Raw genomic sequence first — 24,107 nt, forward strand, 5'->3', positions numbered from 1 at the left:
GGAGTGCTTTCCCAGTATAAATCCTGATCAATTCAGAGCTCAAAGGTGTTTCCCAAGTGCTAGAAGAACTTATGCTAGCAATTAGTGATGAGCAAACTTGAAGGTCTTTTCAAACTGTTTGGCAGGTCTCATTTTAAGGGGATTCCTTAAAAACAGGACTTTCTCAAACTTTTAAAAATCATGGGTCATTTATAAGAAGAATAATTTTTGGAAATTATACAGACATAAGGTTTTAAATGGCAACTGGTAAGGAAACAATTTGTACAGTTTGTGAAAATTCTCATTAAGGAGAAGGCAATAGAATAATAATTAGCAATTAACTATTAGGGCCAAAAGGTTAGAAATTTTAGGAATTTTTAGGAAATATAATAACATGTATTTCTTCTTATTGTTGCTCTTTTGCAAAGTTAAAAAAAAATTAGAATAATTTTCAAATTGTCTTATATGACAATATCTTATTTTACCACTGCAGATTGGCTATGATCATGTAGTTCTGGGCCAGATGAAGAAAAAGGAAATTGTGTATCTTCATACAAACTTAAAATATAAAAAACTCAGATAATCCCATAAAACCATGTAAAACCTTGCAACTCCAGCTTCAGAACACCTACTGAACTCAAACAAACAGTTTTCTGTGGAACCCAGTTTTTAAAACCCTGCTTTAAAGCATGACTGATACAGGTCTGGAGCTTATGAAGACGTCTTGGCCAGGGTTCATAGGCTCACGCCGGCAGCTGTTTTCCTCTGTTCTAGGGTGCGAATGGTTTACCTGGCGCCATCACCACGCTGAAACATATGAGTAACTGACCCAGGGTGCAAACTCTAATAGGAGAACAAAACAGCAAAATGCTAAAGACTCAGAAAATCCTGAGCCTGCTTGTTCTGGTTTTGAAGGACAGATTGCTTATCGCCTAAATGAAGATTAGATTCAGCAGCGTGGCTGGCCCGATCCTGAGAGTCGGGTAGTGTGTCAATACTCATTTCTTTAGCTGGCCTGTTAGAAAGTGTACCCTGGTGGCCAGGATTTACTTTGTCCCACCTCCTGGAAAACACCAGTGACTTACTGTCAAAGGTGCCAAGGACAACTTCAGCTCTCCAGTCTCTGAAGAAATGTTTGTTTTTATATTTGTGAGTTATGCATTTTATGGGGAAGAATGTCCTCGCTGAATTTCTTTCTGCTTTTAATTCCATATGTTCCTCCACTCTGTTATCAATGCTGACTGTACCATCTCTCTCTCTCTAGCTTTTGCAGTGGTATATTGATTGAATTTTTAAGTTGTTGTGTAGTTGTTATTCATCTAAATAGTAGATAGTAAATGCAGGTACAGGTAACACTCTAAAAGCCTGATCTTTCGGCCGAGCCCGTGGCGCACTCAGGAGAGTGCGGTGCTGGGAGTGCAGCAACGCTCCCGCCTCGGGTTCGGATCCTATATAGGACTGGCCGGTGCACTCACTGGCTGAGTGCCGGTCACGAAAAAGACAAAAAAAAAAAAAAAAACCTGATCTTTCTTCTGTTGTCAGTTAGACCTTGTGTTTGTTGGACCTGAATGTTCTCAATGTTATTCCTAGGACCTGCGTGCTGTGAGTTTGCTTGGTGAAAGGATTTGTATTGGGGTGGTGGTTCATTATCACGTTTTAGAATTATTTTTATCATGTTGTAAGTTACATTTGGTGATTGTTTTAATGTTCTAAGTTTGGCTTCTTTACAATTTTAAATATTTCTTTCATGAAACAGAACTTTTTAATTTTGCTGACATGCTGATGACTTTCTAGGGTTGCAACTGAGTTATACCACGTAACCCTGCTTTGCGTATGTTCTCTCAATCTTTTCAGTAATCGTTATTTGACTTGGGCAAGATATTACAGAGAAGCTGGATAGTGTTTGATAGTTAAAACAATAATAATAATAAGATAAATGAGATTTCCCCCATCTCTTTAGCCAATATCTTCTCCCTGCTGTCACTTTAAAAAATGGCACAGCCTTGAGATGAGGCTGCTCGATCTGGGCTCTGCTGCCGAGAATCAGTTCTGCTATCGACAGGGATGAGAAACAGTGATGTCATGTTTATAGTGATACTATATTGCTGATTCCAAAGTTATGGGAATATATGCTGTCTTCAGAGATATTTTATCCTGTACTGAAGGCAATTATCTTCATTACCAGTTACCTTAGGCTGCTAGCACGTTATCTCAATTAACGGTGAGAATAAAATATGTATAGTATCATTTATATTTAATGCATGGTATTTGAATTTTTATTATTCCTGTTTTGAGAGATTGAAACCAAATCATTTGCAAAATACATCTTATGGTTGGGAGAGAAAACTGTAGTATTTTCAGATTGGATAAATTAATCTACTGGTGACATGCCATTTAGGATTTTTTTTTTTTTTTAAATAACAATTCTGTGTCAGGCAGTCTCCCCTTAGTCCACAGATGATAAAATATTCTGTAGTCATTCTTTTTATGTTCAGATAAAATTACATTGAAGATCAATAGATGATAAATAAATGTACATATACACACACATACACATAATACTGTTACCGAGACCCCAAAAGTCCGTTTGCTCACTGATCAATAGCCAATAATCAAGAGACAAGAGTTGGTGTAAGGAAAGGTAGCCTTTGATCAGGAAGCCAGCAGTCTGGGGAAATGGTGGACTTATGTCTCAAACACCATCTCTGCCTCTCCAAGGTTTGCCAAAGGGTTTTATAGGGTTCTGTCATGGAAAGTTGATTCATGGTGACCAAGTGGGGACGTGCAGACATGCTTGAGTGTTTCACATAATCATTAAGGAACTTCCCAGGTGGGAGCTGACCAGCGTCATGCCTTGTTCTCCATGGGCTCAGTTCCTGTTATTGTCAAATAAGATCAGGTTAGGGCCGAGCCCGTGGCGCACTTGGTAGAGTGCTGCGCTGGGAGCGCGGCGACGCTCCCGCCGCGGGTTCGGATCCTATATAGGACTGACCGGTGCACTCACTGGCTGAGTGCCGGTCACGAAAAAAAAAAAAAGATCAGGTTAATAATTTTTCTCTAATTATTTGTGTACAATGATAGAGCAAGAGTCATTGTGTTCTGGCAATTAGCTGCGGACTGTGTGGTTAGGGTTATGGGAAAGAACAAATTTTTAAATTCAAAAGTTTAACAAAATGGAGTCAGTTCTTTTTTTTTTTGTCTTTTTGTCTTTTTGTGACCGGTAAGGGGATCGCAACCCTTGGCTTGGTGTCGTCTGCACCGCGCTCAGCCAGTGAGCGCACCGGCCATCCCTATATAGGATCCGAACCCGCGGCGGGAGCGCCACTGCACTCCCAAACGCCACTCTCTCCCGAGTGCGCCATGGGGCCGGCCCAAAATGGAGTCAGTTCTGTTCAGGCTGTTACAATACATATGTGGACACTTCTGTATGCATAAATATATAGCTATTTCCATTTTTTAAAATTTCCAGAAAAGAAAATTGTCAAATTACCTTTAGTAATAGGGTCCAGAATTGTTCAGAATTTTTATTGCCAGTTTTTATAAATGTTTAAATTCTCTTTACTTCAATTTAGTTTTATTTTCTATTTTCCTTCAGTCAAAGAATGACTCAGAAACACCCATAGAATATGCCATCTACTTGCTTGAAAACCTTTAACAAACATTTATTGCTCAATCTCAGGCCCTGTATGAGACTGTGAAAATAAATAAAACAGGATTACTTCCTTCAGGGAGTTGCAGTCCAGAGGATGGAGACAGATGTGAACAAATTTAAGTACAATGAAGTATTGTAGCCGCACGTGTAGACATGACTGTGGTCTTAGGACATAGATGTAGGTGTGCTTCAAGCTTGAGTTAAATTGCCAGTTCCGCCAATTACTAACCATGTGAACGTGAACAAGTTACTTAATCTCCTTGCTCCTTTGTTTCCTCATCTACATAATGAGAATAATAGTCTGCCTTACCCCAGGGGGTGTCCAAGAGTATGCATGAGTTAATGCCTTCCCAGTGCTTAGCAGGTGCCGCACCCAGTATCTGCTTTGTGGCGACCTGTGGTGGGATTGCGCAGTTCTCCTTAGGGGAAAGGGAGGGGTTCACAGCAGCCTCATAGAGGAGGAAATGCCTGGGTGGATGCTTGACGGAAGGCAGATGTTACCAAGGTGGAAGGAAAAGGATATTCCACACCAAGAGCATCGAATGAACAAAGGAACAGGGTACCAGAACTTTCTCTTTTGAGGGTAATTTCATCAGATCTAAAATAAAAAACTTTAATTATTTTGAGCACTCCACTTTCTAAAGATCCCTTTCAAAGTTATTGAAACCTGGCTTCCAAGCTACAGGCATTTCAGGGTCCCAAGAACACCCCCCCACCCCCAACCTTCCTGGCCCCTAGCTTGATCTATTTTGAATCTAGTGGGGTAATTAGCTGGAAAATGTGCTTCCCAAAATCATGCTTTCTTTTTTAAAGTGACAGAACTAGATTGCTGATGACTTTGAAGCCTATTGTTCTCTCTGACCTCCAGCTCCTTTTCTGTTATAATTGCCCAGTCAGTTCTTCCTCATTTCTGTTGTTCTTTTTTGTTTCTCCCCCTCTTTTGAATGAATTATTTTGCAAAGCTTTCTATTGAATTTTGCCCTCTCTTTCCTTTTCTATTTGTCAAGGTCATTTAAAATTTCAATCCATTTCTGCTAACCGCCTGCCACCCCCACCCAATTGGGTGTCATTGTTAAATTAGATAAGAATGCCCTTGATTCCATATCCAAGGCATTAATAATAAGCATGTTAGATGTAGCAACATTCAGCTGAGGACTTAACCCTGTAGAATTCAGTTTGTTTGTGCTAATTTATTTGCATACATGATAAAGTTACCCCATCCAGACATGAAAAAGAAACTTAGAAAAACATACCATGAAAATACGGGGTAAAACAAGTGCTAAGTCATTGAATTCACTTATGCGTTTTACCCAATTATAGTTTGGGGGGACAGGAAGACAATTTTCTTTCTATCTCAGAAGACTTTAGTATGACTGAGTTCGATACTCATTTATTGTTACAATCCATGTCTTGAGTGCATGTTCATCAGTTTCCATCCCTGACACTTAACAGCCAGTGACACTGAACAAGTCACTCACCTCCAGGAGCTTCAGTTTCCTCATGATAAAATGGTAATCCCTGACCTACCACAACAAAAGGATTAAGATAAGACAGGGGGAAAATTCCAAACCTTGACATTGCTCTGAAATATAAAACATTATATTAAGCTTCCCTGGAGCTTAATTCTAAACAAAATTACATCCTTGTCTGTGTAATCGCAGTCCCAGGACATTTTTCTAACGCGGGGGTGGGGGATCCTGAGGTTCGCCTGTGGGTTCTGGTTTACATGGGAATTGGGTCTGGAAAGGCTTGTAGAGGACCTTTTGCATCCTGTTAGGACCTGGTCCAGATCTCAGTTCTGGGAAGACTTCAGGATAACAAATGGAAAGGCATTTATCTTAATGCCCTCATAACTTGGCTCAGAGAGGAGAATGAAAAATTCCCAAGTCACACCGAGGGCTCCGTGGGGGCTGTAATTCGACAGCCCAATTCCGAACAAAGTGAGGAAGCCACACCCAAGCCTTCCTCCAAAATTAACTTCCAAGATGGGCCTGAAGAGAGAGAGAGAGCAGGGACAGAAAGATAAGGCACCTGGAGAAGGCACCTGGCTTGTTTGGGGCACAGCGGAGAAATCATGGATATTATCACAGCAGTACACCCGGTACCTTCTAGTTTTAGGGTATGTGAGTTTTTAAAAATATTATATTTAACCAATTCTCCTTTTATAAGTGTCAAAGCATTGCAATGTACAACTGCCTAGGAAAGAAATTTATAACATAAATGCAAAAATGGTTCTGTCATTCAAAAAGGTAACCTTTTAAATGACTGAAGCAGGTAGTCGTACCTCTCGCCCCCACCCTTGCCTTTCCAGTTTTGTATTTTGTATGCGTATTTTTCCTTTTTCTTGCTTTGGTATCTGTTGTATTCAGAAAAACACGTGGGCTCCCTCTGGTGGTCATTCCAGTGTTTCTGCATGTCTGACTTTAAAGTTGATGCACGAAATGTTTGGATGAAAGTGAAAATATTCGTAGTAATTGTTATTTTCTTCTGTAAGATGCCTGGTACTTGGGAACCTCCAAATTAGCCAGCTCATTCATTCATTCATCCATTCATATGTGCCTATATTTAGCTTCCATTCTAACATGTTGTTGATATTTAATTTTCCTAAACGTAGGACAGTCTGGTCTACAAGTCCATAGAGAAATATTGAATTACAATCCTGTAAGTCAAACAGATTTTCCAAAGGAATGAGTCTATCAATCAGCAAGTATTTATACAGTGCTTACTGTACATTAAAATAGAGATAGACGTTGTGAAAAATAATTTGTTGCTCACCAATTAAAAAATATAAGAAAAGCTCTTTAATAGTTGGCAATGCCGTATTTTCTTTTTCTCCCTTAAGCCATATTCCCATTTTGTTTTGCCCATAAAATTTATCCTATTGTAATGTATGTTTTTTCCAGGCCAGGTGACTTTTTCATTGCATCGATGTATTAGTTAATAGACAGGTGCAGCTACACTAACAAAGACCCAAACATAACAGTGTCTTAAGTAAAACAGAAGATTACTTTTCATTCATGTTAACTGTCTAAATGTGAGCTCGTCAGGGTTAGTATGGCAGCTCCATGTTGTAATGTATATTTATGATTGAAAGACTCTTATGGGGCCCGCCCGTGGCTCACTCGGTAGAGTGCGGTGCTGATAACACCAAGGCCCCGGGTTCGGATCCCATATACGGATGGCCGGTTCGCTCACTGGCTGAGCGTGGTGCTGACAACACCAAGTCAAGGGTTAAGATCCCCTTACCGGTCATCTTTAAAAAAAAAAAAAAAAAGAAAGACTCTTATGGATCACCTTCTTATACTTATCGTGTATCAAAAATATGTATATAAATTTAAATATTAATGTTTTAAAATTTCTTGTGACCATAAGTCTTTATTACAGTTTTTCTTCCAGATTGAGTTATGACAGTTAGTAGTTGTATGCAATTACCAAAACAAAATAAATATTTTATAAATTTCTGTAAATAATTATTAAACATTAAAATAAGTTGTTATTGAGGAGGCATCACTGAGTGACTCAGCAGGTGCTTTTAAAAATGAATTAGTGTACCTATATGAAATAGGGGTTTAACATCAATTCCATTCCTCTTTTTGGTTTTTATGTATGTAAGTGCTAGGAAAACTCGTTCACATAAATATGTAGGTGGGAATTAAAATAGTTGTAAATTGCAACGTGAGTAAATTCTTTGACTCCTAGGAAACTAGTATGGTGAAACATAGAGATGATGGTGTGGTGGCAGTGGATGTGGTAGGAAGTGTTGCGTTCTGGGTGGATTTCAAAGATATTGTCCATACGATTTTCTAGATTAAATAGGAGGTGAGAGAGAAAGAGAGACACCCAGGACGACTTCAACATTTTTGGCCTGAACACAGGGAAGGATGCAGTTGCTGTCAACTAGGAAAGGGAAGGCTGAGGTTAGAGTGCATATAGAGGGAGTAGCCAGGAGTGAGGTACGCTCAGACTTTTGTACTGTACCTTTGTCCAATCAATAGCTAATGATTATAAACATTAGATTAGAGAAGGAAATAAGATAGAAGTTAAGGATTTGTACTGAGTAGTGTGTGCCTGGGGCATGATTGAAATTAGAATGTGTCTGAAAGAAATGAATTAATGAGACACAAATCAGCAAGAATTTTATTAGGTTTGTTTTGCCCCTCTATTATATTTTGTAGATTTTAAGAGAATTTATGTTTGTAAGTGAGCTCATATAACTTTAGGTGTCACTTTTCAAATTAATAAAAGGTTAGTTTATGGAAAATTTCAAGTACAAACAGTAAATGAGCCAGGCTTACAAAGCGTTACTTAGTAGACGTCCTCAGGGACCTAATTTAATGAATAGGTAGAGGGATATTATTTGTAAGTTAGCTCACAAATTATTTCTATATGAGTTGGTGATTTTAAATGGCTGTAGCCTGCTTGAAACAATTTGTTTTCTTAATTAGTTTAATCATTCTCTTTATAGTTTCTTGCACTACTAAATGGGTTAATAACCCTTTTCTTGGATAAATTCATTTTTCTATCCTAGTCACAAATTTCCAGTAAAGTTTGATGGAGTGAGGGAATCTTGTAATACGAAAAATGACCATATTTTACTTAATACTTTTAAAATTAACATTTATTAAGTGCCTACTACATGCCATGCAGGCTCTGTACTATGGCTCTGGGGATAAAAAGTCCAATAAAACAAATTCTTGACTTCAAAGAGCAAACAGCCTAATGGGGCAGAAAGATAGACAAACAGATAGTTATATCAGATTGTGGTGCTGGAGGAGATTGGAGTTAAGTGGCAAAATACCATATTTAACACTGTAAAAGCCATGTCACTTGAACCCAAAGGATTTCTGAGAAAAGAATGTTTCATTATTCGCCCCCCAACATTCTCACTCTTCACAAGAATACAGATTTACTAAGTTACTGTATAACTCCAGACTTCTAAGTTGCAAATGGCAGAAACCCCAGTCAAGCCACCTCAAAAGCAAAGGAGACAGGCAGCTGGGGGATCACATCCCGTCACTGGAAGAGCAGATGTGGTGCTGGCCTTGGGCAGATTGGAGCCACCAGCTCTCCTTATTGCTTCTCCTCAAGCCTAGAAACACGGCCACCAATAGTTTCTGGTTCTTCCCCAGCAGCTACCATGAGAAACCCTTGGGGAAGGACTGTGACTGGTCTAGTGGGGGTCATGTGGCCCCTCCACCCTGACGCTGAGCCAGTGGGTGAGATGCCGCTGTAGACTCAGCTCTGAAGGTGGGGAGGTCTGTGCCAGAAGAACAAAGAATGAGGGGAAACGGTAGCTGTTTGCTGCTCCTCCACAGTGATGCACATTCAGCTGACTGCTAAAAACCAGTCCCCTTTTCCGTGGTACTCAGATAACATCATAATGCAATCAATATCTCATTTTGGGTTAGTCTTCATCCCTTGCTTATAAGGAAATCGGACAGAGCACTTATGAGAATAATGTTGACATCACATTTTGCAATATCTTTGATTGCAATAAGCATTTTGCTTTAGAAATTCCATGCAGTCCATTCAATCAGAATCATAATTTCTTTTTTGCTGTCTTCTCAACTTGTATGATGTGGAACTTAACAAGATTTGATCTTATTAAGTCTTTTGAGCTAAGTACTTGGATGTGGGTGCTGAAACAGTGCACGACATAGGCAATCCTGTTTTTCCTAGAATATTATAGGAATTCTTTTTTATCTATTTGATGTTAAGTCGTTAAAGTCTGTGAGCCAAATTTACATTCATATGAGTCATGGAAGTTTATATGGTGTGCCTAAAAGGAGGCATTTATGCCAAGACTCAAATGAAATCTAGAAAGACAGTGGGTTTTTAAAAAATAATAGGTATCTTTTCCTGATCACAAATACAATAGTGCTTATGTTGAATATTTGGAAGGATAGAAGTATTTTTGTAAATCTCCCATAAATGTGATCACCGTGAGTGTTGTGTGTTCAAAATTAAACCTATAAAAACATGTATAATATAGAAATAAAATTTAGTTTACACCGTGTAGTTTTATATCCTTCCTTTTTCAATTAAGTTTTTTAAAGGATTTTTTCCAATTAATATTGTCTCAACTATATTAGGGGATAAATTTCCTCTGCAATAATTTTTTTTAACAGCTGTCTATATCTTGTTGAAGGTAGTTTTCACACAGTCCCTTTCCCATTTCTAGAATTATTTTGGTTTCACTGCTGTTGTACTTCCTTCGTTCCTGATGTTCTAAGTTTCCCTCTGCTATCATTTTTCTTCTGTCTGAAGAGCTTCCTTTAGAAATTCTTGTAGAGCAGTTGTGTTGGCTGCAAATTCTCCTAAGTTTTCCTTCATCTGAGAACATTTTTATTCCATCTTTGTTCCTGAAGGATATTTTTACCGGATAGAGAATTATGGGTTGACATGTTTTTTCTTTCAGCATTTTTTAATGGACCCATATTGATTCATTATCACTAATTAAAGTCTATAGATTATTCAGATTTTCTTCATTTTTATCTAATGTCCATTTTTCTGTTCCAAGATCCCATCCAGGATACTTCTTTTACATTTAGTTGTTCTGTTTCTTTAGGCTCCTTTCAGCTGTCACAGCTACTAAGACTTTCCTTGTTTTTGATGACTTTGTCACTTTTGAGGGATACTGGTCAGGTATTTTGAAGAATGTCCCTCACTTGGGATTTCTCTGATGTTTTTCTCAAGTTAGACTGGGTTTTGGATTTGGGGGGAAGACCACAGAAGTCTGCCGTTTTCATCACATCTTATCGAGAATACATGCCATTAATGTGACTTAGCACTGTTGATGTTGACCTTGGTCACCGGGCTGAGGCAGTGTTTGCCTGATTTCTCCACTGTGAAGTCCATCTCCCCCACCACAGTCCTCCTTTCCACATTGAACTCTTTGGAAGGAAGTCACTATGCACAGCCCACACTCAAGCAAGGGGAGTTATGCCCCTGCTCCTTGACAGCAGAAGAGTTCCATGAGTTGTTTGGAATTCTTCTGCCTGGGAGATCTGTCTTTTCTCACATTTGTTTATTTATTCAATTATTTATTTATATCACTATGCACTTGTGGATATTTATTTTTTACTTTGGGTTATAATCCAGTACTACCATATTTATTTTATTACTCAAATTGTTCCAGCCTTGGCCATGGGAAGCTCTTTCAGCTGGCTCCTATATTCCTTCGATGTACTCCCATAATTGTGTTTTGTTTTGTTTTGTTTTTCTGAGCACTGCCTTCCTGCTGTCACAACTAGGTGCTTGTATATTCTCTGCCCCAGACTTAGAATCAGACACATTGCCAAAGATCCTTGGTTTCTTTTATTAAAGAATGGTATTAGAAACCAAGATCTGGGAGCTTAGTGTAAACGTGTTGCTACTGGGATGTCCAGCCCTCTAAGCCTTGCTTCTATGCCATTTCAGCTGACAGAGCAAGGAAATATATGTGTGTTTACTAACCAGTGCATATACACATACCTATAAATATTTGTGTATATGTAATATACCCATCTGTATCTATATCTAGCTAAGCATGAGTTCATACTGATTTCTCGAACTCTAATCCATTACCACATGGTTCATTCTAGCCTTTTCCTCTTGCTTTTCTGTAACTCCCACTCCAACACTGAGAAATTTGGCTCACACCATCTGCCATTATTTAATTGTCTAATTCCATTGTACATGTATCATGGTTTCAGATTGTTTGCCTGTACCGCCATGGGAAACAAACTTTATCAGCTAGAAGAGAATGCTCATGTACGGTGTCTTGCCTTTATTCTGTCATGCTCCACTCCCTTCTAAGGTTGTCACTACCTTCCCCACTGCCCCTCACCCCACCCTCCCTTCATGCATTTGTTATACAGTCAGATTATTTTGTCACAGTCTGCATTCCATCCTGGGATTGCCCAACCTTCCAAATGATTTTTTTTTAATTTGTATATATTAAGTTTCACTCTTTGTGCTGTAAAGTTCTGTGGGTTTTGACAAATGCATAGTGTCATGTAACCACCTTTACAGTATCATACAGAAGAACTGCACTGGCCTAAAACATTCCCTGTGTTTTATCTATCCAACCTTCCTCCATCTCTGAAGCCACAGCAACCTCTAATTTATTTACTGTCTATATAGTTTTGCCTTTTCCAGAATGTCATATAAATGGCACACAGTAGGTAGCTTTTTCATACAGGCTTTTTGCGCTTAGCAAAATGCATTTAAGATTCATTGTTTTTGTATGGCTTGATCGTTCATTTCTTTTATTACTGAACACTGTTCCATTGTATGAATGTACCACAGTTTATTTATTCATTTTTTTATCGAAGGACATCTTGGTTGCTTCCATTTTTTGGCAATTAAGAATAAAACTGCTATAAACATTCATGGGCAGATTTTGTGTGGACATAAGTTTTCAGATCAGTTGAGTAAAAACTTAGGAGTACAATTGCTGGGATTGTGTGGTAACACTATATTTAGCTTTGTGGGAAACTGCCAAATTGTCTTCCAAAGTGGTAGTGCCATTTCGCTTTCCCACCAGCAATAGATGATAGTTACTTTGTTCTGTGTCCTTGCCAGCAATTGGTATTGTCAGGTTGTTTTGTAAAGCCATTCTAATAGGTATGTAGTGGTATCTCATTCTCATTTTAATTTTCATTTCCCTAGTGACAACTGAGTATCTTTTTATATGCCGTTTGCTATCTCTTCAACTTTGTTGAGGTGTCTTTTGCCCGTTTTTTAAAATTGGGTTTTCCTATTGTTTTGAGAATTCTTTTTATATTTTAGATATGAGTCCTTTATCAGATATGTGTTTTTCAATCCAATCTGTCATTTGTCTTTTCATCTTAACAATTTCAATAAAGTCCAGCGTCCATTTTTTCTGTCATGAATCATGCTTTTGGTGCTATATCTAAGGACTTATCACCAGACTGGAAGTTATTTAGATTTTCTCCTATATTTTCTTCTAGAAATTTTATAGTTTTGTGTTTTACATTTAGGTTTGTGATCAATTTTGAGGTAGTAGTGTGTGTGTGTGAGTGTGTGTGTGTGTAAGGTGTAAGATCTGTGTTTAGGTTCATTTTCTGGCACATGGACATCCAATTTTTCCAGCTCTTTTTGTTAAAAAGACTATCTTTTCTCCATTGAATTGTCTTTGCTCCTTTCTGAAAGATCAATTGATTGTGTTTATGTTGATCTATTTATAAGCTCTCTATTCTGTTTCACTGATTTATATGTCTACTCTTTGGCCAATATTTCACTTTCTTATTTGCTGTAGCTTTTTTATTGTAAGTCTTGAAATTGGGTAGTGTAAGCCCTCCAACTTTGTTGTTCATCTTCCAACTTTGTTGTTCGTCCTCCAACTTTGTTGTTGTGTTGGCTATTTTAGGACCTTTGTCTTTCATAAATTTTAGAATCAATTTGTCAATATGCACAAAATAGCTTGCTGGGATTTAGATTGGCATTTATTGGATCTAGAGAGCAAGTCGAGAAGAATTGGCATCTTAACAATATGAGTCTTCTCATTCATGAACATGGAATATTTCTCCATTTATTTAGATCTTTGATTTCTTTCATCAGTGTTTTGTAGTTGTCCGTATATATGAGGGTACTTCAAGGAGTTTATGGAAAAATTCATATTATCTTTTTTTTTTTTTTTTTTTTTTGTCTTTTTGTGACCAGTAAGGGGATCGCAACCCTTGGCTTGGTGTCGCCTGCACCGTGCTCAGCCAGTGAGCGCACCAGCCATTCCTATATAGGATCCGAACCCGCGGCGGGAGCACCGCTGCGCTACCAAGCGCCGCACTCTCCCGAGTGTGCCACAGGGCCGGCCCCATATTATCTTTTAATTCTATTTTTCCACAAACTTTTTGAAGTATCCTTACATACCCTGAACATATTTTGTTAGATTTATATACCTAATTACTTCATTTTTGGGGTGCTGTCAGTTTTAATTCTAATTGTTCATTGCTGGTGTATAGAAAAGCAGTTGATATTTGTATATGACCTTATATCCTATGACATTGCAATACCTGCTTATTAGTTCCAGGAGTTCTTTGGAACTTTCTATGTAGGCAACCATGTCATCTGCAAATAAGACAGTTTGATTTCTTCCTCTCCAATCTGTGTACTTTTTATTTTGCTTGTGTTGTTGCACAAGGCAGAACTTCCAGTATGATGCTGAATAGGTGTGGTGCAAAAGGACATCCTTGCTATTAGGTTTTAATGTAATCATTTTACCATATATGAGGGTATTTCAAAAAGATCGTGGAAAACAGAATTCAAAAATAATATCAATATTTACAGTTGATATTAAAAGACCCCCATATTTTAACTCTTCCATGAAATGTCATTAGTAATTTTGGCAAAATATCCCCTAATTCTGATGTATTATCAGTTATTTTTAACCATAATGTAGCATATTTCAGTTCTTTCTAATTTTTTTATTTTTAACTTTTATTATTTTTGCCATAGAGATGAAAAATATCCATCTCATGAAGTTACTGGGAAAAATGAATAGTCTATGGAAAGTTGTTACTGTCATGTCTGACAAAAAGCAAACACTTGATAAAATGCATTTTTTGTTATAATTATTATTAAGGTATGTGAAAAATAAATGATTAGAGGAGTTAGGGTAGAGCCTGTGTTTGTGGGCAGAGATTTCTCTTTACACTTTCTGAGGGAGCCTGTATCATGGCAATATGTCATAGGAGTAAACCAACAGGGAGTCTGGAGCCAAACTGCTGGAGTTCACATGCTGGCTCTACCACTCTTAGTGATGTGGCCTTGAGCAAGTTCTCTAAGACTCAGTCTCCTCATCTGAAAAAGTGGGTTGATAGCAATAGTACCTACCTCCTAACTTTGTCAATAGTACCTACCTCCTAACTTTGTTGTGAGGATTAAATAAGAACATGTGTGTAAAGTTCATACAGCATGGTATCTGGAACATAGTGCGCTCTCAACAAGTATATTTTTTTGATTACAAACAAGATAAAGTTGATTTTCCTCATTTATATCTCAGGTAATATATTTTTTAATGGTACTTTGTAGTTTTCAGATTTTTTAATTGATAAATAATTGTATATATTTATAGGTTCAATGTGATGTTTGACATATGTATAAAATGTGGAATGATTAAATCAAGCTAATTAATATATCCATCATTTCATTTATTATTTTTTGTGCTGAGACCTTTGAAATTTACTCTCAGCAATTTTGAAATATACAATATACTATTATTAACTATAGTCGCCATGCTCTGCAATAGATCTAAAACACTTCCGGTGCTATATTTTTAAATTCTCTCAGTCCCAATTCAAATCTACTATCTCCTTTCTTCATTTCTAACATCAAGATTAAAGGTCACTTTCACGTTTTGTGCTAAAGGAGATAGCATTTTGCTGTTCCCCTTTTTCCAACTGATCCCCACCTTTAATTACCCTGTAGCATTTCAATGACTCAGTTTAACCACACTATGCACCAGGTGCTATTGTCAGCACTTTGGTCACAGGAGGAATAAGATAAACATGGTCCTTCCTCTTAGATCTTACAGTCTGGTAAAAAAAAAAAGTCAGATAGTAAACAAGTAACTAGAACTGTGATGTGAATTACCAAAGGAAATGCAGAATGCTCTGTAACAGCACTGTCCAGTAGAAATATGTTGTAAGTCACATATGCAATATAAAATTTTCTAGTAGCCACATTTAAAAAAGTAAAAAGAAAGAGGTGAAATTAATTTTAATAATATATTTTACTTAATGCAATATATCCAAATATTCTCATTTCAACATGTAACCAATATAAAAGATTACTGATATATTTTACATTCTTTTTCTTGTACTTTGTCTTCAAACTCCAGTGTTGCTTTGCGTTGCTTCGCCCCCTATGGATTTGTTACCCCACTACCCCTGGGTGACGGAGATGCAAAGGATTACTCAAAGCCCATCTCTTCTGAGCAGTGAGAGGCCCCGAAGTGGTTAATTTCCCTCTGGAACCCTCAAACTAGAGGGATTCCTTGCTTGGGAAATTAACACCGAATTAGAGTTCTCCTCCTGCATTTATTTTCCAGACCAGGAAGTTACAGGAAGAGAATAAAGGTGGGGTTATAGTTTAACAGTATAGGCTGGTAACTTTCAGTGAAACAAGCCAGATGACATTCCAGTAGACAATTAAGTGGTCCTATCAACAACAGTTTGATCTTAGCAAACATTCCTTCCTATAGCAATTTCTCAGTATCTTTACATAACAATCAGTAACTGGTCTGTCTTTGAGCCAGCAACCTGCTGTGCCACAATCCTTATCTTGGAACAGAGACTTATAGCCTGAGGGAAATTTCCTGTCCTTGCAAGGTCAATATTTGAAACTGCAAGGCTTTGGAAAACGAGGCCCTGTGAAGTACATATGCTTTATAGTATATTCCACACTCCGGCATTGTGAATTGCACACTTAATCTCAGTTCTGACTCTCCACATTCCAAAGGCTCAGTGGTCATATCTTGCGAGTGGCTACCCTGTTGCACATCACAGCTCCAGAAGCATCTAATGGAGGACCTGGGAAGGTCTCTCAGAGGAAAGCAAGTTCTGCTGAGACTTGAAGGATTGGGAAGTCAGGAAAAGGGAGTGGGATGCATGTTTTAGGCAGAGGGAACAGACTGGGCAAAACTCTCCAAAGCAAAAGCATTTGGCATACTTGAGGGACTGAAAAAAATTTTTTGGAGCAATTGAGCAAGAGAGAGAATGGTGGCAAATGAGGCTGGAGAAATGGGCAGGGGTGACCCTTATGATGAGCTTTTAAACAGTGTTGAGTTTGGATTTATTTCAAGAAGAATGAGGCACCACTGGAGGTTTTAAATAGAAAAGTGGCATGATCAGATTGGTTCTTCTTAAAAATAACCCTTTACTTAGAGGGAAGGTGGGCAAGGGCATTTTCCTTAAAAGGCAGTGTGGGGTAGTGATTAACCAGAGAGTTCATATCCCAGAGCTGTCATTTGCCTGCTCTGTGACCCTGCCCAAGGGACTTACCCTCCCTTAGCCTCAGTTTTCTCATCTGTGAAATGGAAATAATATGAGTTCCATCATCAAAGGGTTGTTGTTAGTATTCAGTAAGATAATTGATGTGAGGCACTTAGCTCACAGCGCTCGATAACTGTTTGTTCTTATCCTCTCCTGAGCCTGAAATAGTCTCTTAAAGGAGGAATCTCCAAACCTTTCTCCTCCTCCTCCTCCTACTTCAGAACATACTTCAATTCTTTTGCTTCCCTGTTTCTGGATTCCTGGCCTTAAGCACCCTACACAGATGAGATAAGAATGGAAAGGCTTTCCCCACCCCATAACCTGGTCAGACAAGAAAACCACTTTCATTATCTTGCCCTTCACCCCAGTGCTTGCTTGCATATGTGTTTGCTTTCATAAGCTGAGAGCAGTTCTCATGTGAACCTATAGTCTAAGAGTTTTCTCTGCTCTGTATCTTCATAGATTCTCACATACTCCTTTCAAAATATGGTAAGATCACTGAGGTTTGTACTGCTAATTATAATTAGAGAGAAATATTTCTCAAAATGGCTACTTAAGTAAGAAAAAGTAATGCAATTACTAATAACAAACCAATTATTTGCGGTGCTTTCAGGCATAGTGAATCATGTGGGGCATTTTACTTGCAAAGTTTTGAAGAACATTTAATAAAAAGATCAAATCACACTGAGAATGTTTCCCTCACTTCTAGCCAAAACATGTGAACATCTGCGACTGCCCCTACCTCTTCTTTCTTTTCCTGGTAATGCGTCTTCAAACTGCCACTGTGCATTCTAGAGAGGACCTCATTGTGGAAAAAAGAATGAAACCTTTTCAGTTCTCAAGAATTCATTTAGGTTTATGTGGTAAGACAGTAATATATTAAAAGTTCTGTCTTTATTTGGAAGAAATTTGCTTCAAATACAGCCTACTCTTTTTTAAATTTTAAGCTACTCAAAGCAAAGATTTGCAGTGTTTCCGATGCCAGATAGAGGTAGAGATAAGAAAACAGGTAAGCAGTGGAGTCCTCTCTTACTATCTCGGTCACGTGCCCAGAGCAGGCCTGTGTCACCACCACCGCAGATCGTGACTGCCTTCCCACACTCAGGCTGTTTCATGGCTGCAACACCCGACCCTTCCAGAATCTGAAGCGTCATGTAAGTGAAGCAGATGTGAGTGAGATACTTGGTGCTTTCTCTGAAAACAGCCTGTTAATCACCAAATCTCACAGTGATTAACCCCAGCCAGTGTCTGGCTGAAAGCTTTAATCAAGGGGCTGTTGTAGCTTTGTTATATGCAGCCAAACGTTTCTCCTTTCTCAATGAGATACTGTGAAAATCTGTCCTGAGGGTGAGTTATAATCCTCGTCTTACTTCCCCCAAAAATGATGTCCACAGTTTAAATTCCTAGTCAATAAAAGAACACAATAACATTTGATTCCTTCTCATTGTACTTGCAGATGTTTCAAGTATTTCTAAAGCCTTTCAAATTACTTTAAATAAAAAAACTGTGACCTGAGGTAGAAATGCTGGTTTCTAAAGTATGCTTAAGCTTCCATCAGCTCATTATTCCTCCAGTAATGGTAAAGCCTTAAAATGTGGGTGTTTTTCTTCTTATGCACACTCTAGGAAATTAGAAAAATACAGAAAGGGGAAGGAAGAAAAATATGAGTGAAATATCAAATTTTAGAAGTTCAATATATCACACTACTTATTTCTTTGGCCTTTTAAAATACTCAGTTTGCATATCTGATACTCAGTTTGCATATCTGATTGGAACCATCATCTGCACTAGTGCAACTTGAGGATAAAAAAGAGGGAAAAGAAAAGAAAAAAGACTGTGTTTAGGGAACTTGATTTATGAGCCAGATCTGAAATGAACTTGGTGTTTTATGCAGTATGTTACTTTTCTGGCTTGCTTTCATATTTTATATGGTATGCTTTTAGGACTTTGATCATTTTTGGTTTTATGAGCTTTAAAAAGGCTTAAAAGGTTTCTTGAAAACATTAATAGGTTTTTGCTATTCCAGGAATTTTGCATAACAGATCAAATATACTACTGCTCTCAGGTTCCTGAGTCCTTAAAGCTTATCAGAATCATTTGTTTGTATGTTCTTGTCCTGTATTTGTACTAAAATTGTGTCTATTATAGCTTTAGTCTACTAGATTGTTTGAGACAGAGAAAAAATCTTTTAAAATTTTCAATCAATACAGACAAATAATACACCTACATTCAGAGGACAGTACAAAAGTCAATTGAGTGCATTATTTTCAATTCAAAGTGTAGGACAAAAACTCTTTTTTTCATGGTAATTGTTTTACCTTTCCCAACTGGGAGTTACTGTGCTATTAAAATAATGGCCTAGGGCATTTTACTTAGCATTCATTTAAACGCTAGGAAAATGTATTTGCATTTTCCTGTTGGAAAATTTTGTCTTAATTGATTAATTTGTTCCGCATTAATATTTATTAGTCTTAATACAGAAATCAATGACCGTATTCCAGAGGCTAAAGATAGACCCCTTTTTCAAGAGTTTATCCAGAAGAAATGTCCCATCCAAAGTTGCCTCAATTGCTTCGCAGTTTTCAAGGATACGTCCAGGACCTTAATCCATGACCTGGTATTCTACTTCTGAGAATTGATTCTGAGAAAATAACCCAAAATCTGAGTGCATGAGGGGAACTTTTGGCTTAAGTTCATAGCATATGAATACAAGCAAATTATTAAAAACAACTTAAAGGTGCAATGACAAGAGAACTGTTAAATTATGCTATAGGCATTTAAAGGAATGTTTAGTTGGTGATTACAAAGAATTTACAGAAATATGTGAAATTGCTTATGATTTAGTGTTATGTAAAAAAGAAAGGATACAAAATTTTATCTAGAGAATGATTACACTTCAGTTAAAACTAAAACAAAAGCCACACCTAGACAAAAGAGATTAATATTCCAAAATATTAATCATAATTGTCTTTGAGTAGTTGGTTTTGTGTGATTAAATTTTTGTATACTTTACAATGAGCGTGCATTATTTTGCTATGAAAAAGGTAAACACCAATAACTGAATATATGCTTTTACTGCAATTGATAACCTGACTTTCCAACGTCTATTCTTAACAATGATGAATCTATAAAATCATCACATGTAGTATCTTCCTGCACTTTCTCTCATGTCCTCTTAGCCTCAGCTCTATGCTACAGCCAGACTGGGGGACTCAGAATGCCTTAAACAACCACCTGTGTGACTTTGGCTCCAGCCTGCATCAGACCCTGTTCATCCTCTTTACCCATCAGACCCTGTTCATCCTAAAGACCCTGTCCAAATCCCACCTCCTCTGGGAAGGTTTCCTTGGGCCACCCTGGACAACTGTTGTCCTCCCCTTCTCTTCTCATAAAATACTTATGTGTATGCAATGACGTTTAGCTAGATGTAATTTCCATCTGTCCACGCCAGTCAGCAGAGGATGCAAGGACATCCCTCTGACCTTGTAAAGCGCCACCTGCTGATTTGTCAGCACTGACACTGACAGGTGACAGGTGGGTAATGACTGGCTGTAAACATGTATGCATCTTCTGACTGTTTATTACCTTAACTTAAAAAACTCGCTGTAGAATTTTCACAACATGTGACATCATACATGTGTTGCTTATTTTGAATTTAATACATTGCCTAAAAGTATTTGTGAGAATTTTGGAGATGTTCGAAAGATTCATCTTATACCTTCAGAAGCCTATAATTGGCTGTGTAGACAGTCATAGCCAATTGGCTGTGTCACTCTCTCAAGAGTCAAATCATTGAGCTTCTTAAGTGTTAAATCTAAGAATGTGGGTGTGTCATATTTGCAAGGAAATACATGAATAATATACATTAATATTTTATTAATTCTTGCTGTGATCTGCTAGAAAAATGTATGTTTTGACAGGTATAGGTAGTATTTAAGTAAAATAGCTATAAAACATTTAATTATATACTGACATTAATACTGTGTTTGTTTTCATTATTCATGTGTCTACGTACCCTTGAGAGTGTTATTGGTGTCTTGAGCAGTAGGTACTTGATATTTGCAATCAGTATTCTTAAACTTTTTCAGAAGGTGAATCACTAGATGCATGCATATTTCTTTCTTTTATTTTCTCATTAAACTCTGTTTTAATGGGTCTCAAAATTCTGTGACAGATTTTTGGTCAAGTTGTTTCCATTAAAAAGTACTGATTTTTTAAAACTATAAACTGCCACACACAAAACAATGGTCCACAAAACATTCTCCTTCCTTCTGAAGGTTTTATGATGCATTGTTATCATTAACCAGTCTTTTACTATTAAACTTAAATGGCCAATTGTGATAAACAGTTCTGAGACCATTCTTCCACCACTGATTAAGACTGGGGTGGCAGGTATTAGGGATAATATTCATGTAGCCTTCCGAGCTTTCTGGGCAGACTTGGTGACCTTGCCAGCTCGAGCAGCCTCCTGTCCACTGCTTTGATGACACCCACAGCAACTGTCTGTCTCATATCACGAACAGCAAAATGACCCAGAGGAGGATAGTCAGAGAAGCTTTCAACACACATGGGCTTGCCAGGAACCATATCAACGATGGCGGCATCACCAGATTTCAAGAATTTATGGCCATCTTCGAGCTTCTTACCAGAACGCCAATCGATCTTTTCCTTCAGCCCAGCAAACTTGCAAGCAACGTGAGCTGTGCGACAGTCCAGTACAGGGGCATAACCAGCACTGATTTGGCCTGGATGATTCGGGATAATCACCTGAGCAGTGAAGCCAGATGCTTCCATTGGTGGGTCATTTTTGCTGTCACCAGCAACATTGCCATGACGAACATCTTTGATAGACACGTTCTTAACATTGAAGTCCACATTGTCTCCAGAAAGAGCTTCGCTCAAAGCTTCATGGTGCATTTCAGCAGACTTTACTTCAGTCGTAACGTTGACTGGAGCAAAGATGACCACCATGCCAGGTTTGAGAACAGTCTCTCCTTGACCCACAGGGATAGTACCAGTACCACCAATTTTGTAGACATCCTAGAGGGGCAGATGCAAGGGCTTGTCAGTTGGACGAGTTGGTGGCAAGATGCAATCCAGAGCTTCAAGCAGTGTAGTTCCATTGGCATTGCCATCTTTACAGGTGACTTTCCATCCTTTGAACCAAGGCATATTAGTGCTTGGCTCCAGCATGTTGTCACCTTTCCAACCAGAAATTGGCACAAATGCTACTGTGTTGGGGTTGTAGCCAATTTTCTTTATGTAGGTGCTGACTTCCTTACCGATTTCCTCATATCTGTTCTGGCTGTAGGGTGGCTCAGTAGAATCCATTTTGTTAACACCAACAATCAGTTGTTTCACACCTAGTGTGTAAGCCAGAAGAGCATGCTCACAGGTCTGCCCATTCTTAGAGATACCAGCTTCAAACTCACCAACACCAGCAGCAACAATGAGGACAGCACAGTCAGCCTGTGATGTGCCTGTAATCATGTTTTTTATAAAGTCTCTGTGTCCTGGGGCATCAATGATAGTCACCTAATACTTGCTGGTCTCAGATTTCCACAGGGAGCTATCGATGGTGATACCACGCTCATGTTCAGCTTTCAGTTTATCTAAGACCCAGGCATACTTGAAGGAGCTCTTTCCCATCTCAGCAGCTTCCTTCTCAAACTTGTCGATAGTTCTTTTGTCGATCCCACCACGTTTGTAGGTCAGATGGCCAGTAGTAGTGGACTTGCCCGAATCTATGTGTCCAGTGACGACGATGTTAATATGAGTCTTTTCCTTTCCCATTTTGGCTTTGATTTAGTGGTGGTTTTCATGACACCTGTGTTCTGGCAGCAAACCCGCAAACCCGTTGCGAAAAAAAAGTGATGAATGCCTATTTCTGAAAATGCTATGTGGTCTGCTAGTCTCACTCTCTAGCTGGGTCTCCTCCTCCCAGAGACCACCCTCTGTGGAAGCTGGAGGTGGTAACATTTTTGCTGGGTGCTTTTCACACATACAAATATATATGCATTCTCTTTTTTCCTTCGAGTCACTGTCAAAGGAAAATTAAGAGTTACAAATTGCTGTATGTTGAGCTGTATGTCAGGATCACATATGACTAGGTGCCATTCAAATGTGGAATTTCAAAACCCTAAGGTCTTCTTTAGTTTTTTGTATGTGTCACCTATATAAGAGACGGTTAGTAAATATTTTCTTAGATTTTTTTTTTGATGAGTTGATGAAGTTAATTTTTTGTCCTAAAACAGGCTTTTTCTTTTAACTTTTTATTGATGCGTAGAATATACATGTAAAAAAGTACACACATCATTTTGGTTAATACGTTTTCATGAACACACTCAAGTAAATAGCATTCAGATCAGGAAACAGAGTATCACCATCACCCCAGAAGCCCACCCCACGTTTCCTTCTAGCCATCTCCCCATCCTACTTTCTAAAGAAAATCATAATCTGTTTTCATATTTTATGTTGAAGAAATCATCTGGTACATACCTTTTGTATCCAGTTTCTCTGATTCAACATTATGCTTGTGGGATTCATCCACATTGTTGCATGTTGTTTTTTCTTGATTCATTATGGGAATATACAATTTATTGCCCAGTCTGTCGGTGGTGGGCTATTGTGAATAGAGCTGCTCTGAACATTTTCGTATATGTCTTTTGGTGAATGTATGTACACATTTTGTGTTGGGCTTTTACACAGCAGTAGATTCCTGAGGTGTTAGGAATACACATGTTCAGATTTAGGATGTGTACACAACCTTCTGGAAGTCTGTTAAACTCTGAAACTACAAGCAGAATTTTAGATATATGTGTGTGCATCTTGAAGGTCCATCACTTTTATGAAATTCTCAAAAGTGTCCAAAAAACATTCAGAAGTACTTATCAAAACAGTGAAAACTCAAAATTAGTCTTGTGTCTATCAAGGGAAAAATAAGAATACATCAGGGTGTTGAAGAAGGATGGTTTTCAGATCTCCAGGACAATCTGCTTTCTAGAACTTCCTTGATCTAAGGGAAACACGAAGATACCAGTTGGAAATTAATGTTTTTCCCTTCCAAGTTAAAACACCCTACTACAGATTTGAACTGCAGAGATGTTATTCCTAGGAAGGAAGAAGCAAAAGTAAAATAGTCCATAAATTAATTGCCAGCATCCAACAAGCAGCCATTCCATGTCTAACCATAAGAGCAAAACTGAAACTTCAGAAATGAAAAGAGGATAAGTTCTTTTCATTTTTTTCATACCACTGCCAGGTGAAAGCTCCTCAGAGACTTCTCCACATATTAATCGAATAAATATTTGATGAATAATCTGTGTGCACAAAGCACCACAGGAATTCCAAGATAACAAAGACACAGTTTTTGATGTTAAAGAGTTCAGGTAGTACTAGGAGAAACAGGCATGTATATAACTGTGGTACAAGCAGTGAAATATATGTAGTAATGGAGATTCAGGAGTCCACAGGGTAAACTC

At 38.1% G+C, this 24,107-nt stretch overlaps 1 protein-coding gene and 1 pseudogene across 3 annotated transcripts in view; one reads left to right on the forward strand and one right to left on the reverse strand.

The window, feature by feature from the left end:
* RAPGEF4 (Rap guanine nucleotide exchange factor 4) overlaps positions 1–24,107 on the forward strand; it is a 285,199-nt gene that overhangs the window by 162,382 nt on the left and 98,710 nt on the right. The gene's annotated exons all lie outside the window — the stretch shown is intronic.
* Positions 20,882–22,419, reverse strand: LOC134374023 (elongation factor 1-alpha 1-like; annotated as a pseudogene).

This window comes from Cynocephalus volans, chromosome 1 (genome assembly GCF_027409185.1).
Source record: "Cynocephalus volans isolate mCynVol1 chromosome 1, mCynVol1.pri, whole genome shotgun sequence".
NCBI lineage: Eukaryota > Metazoa > Chordata > Mammalia > Dermoptera > Cynocephalidae > Cynocephalus > Cynocephalus volans.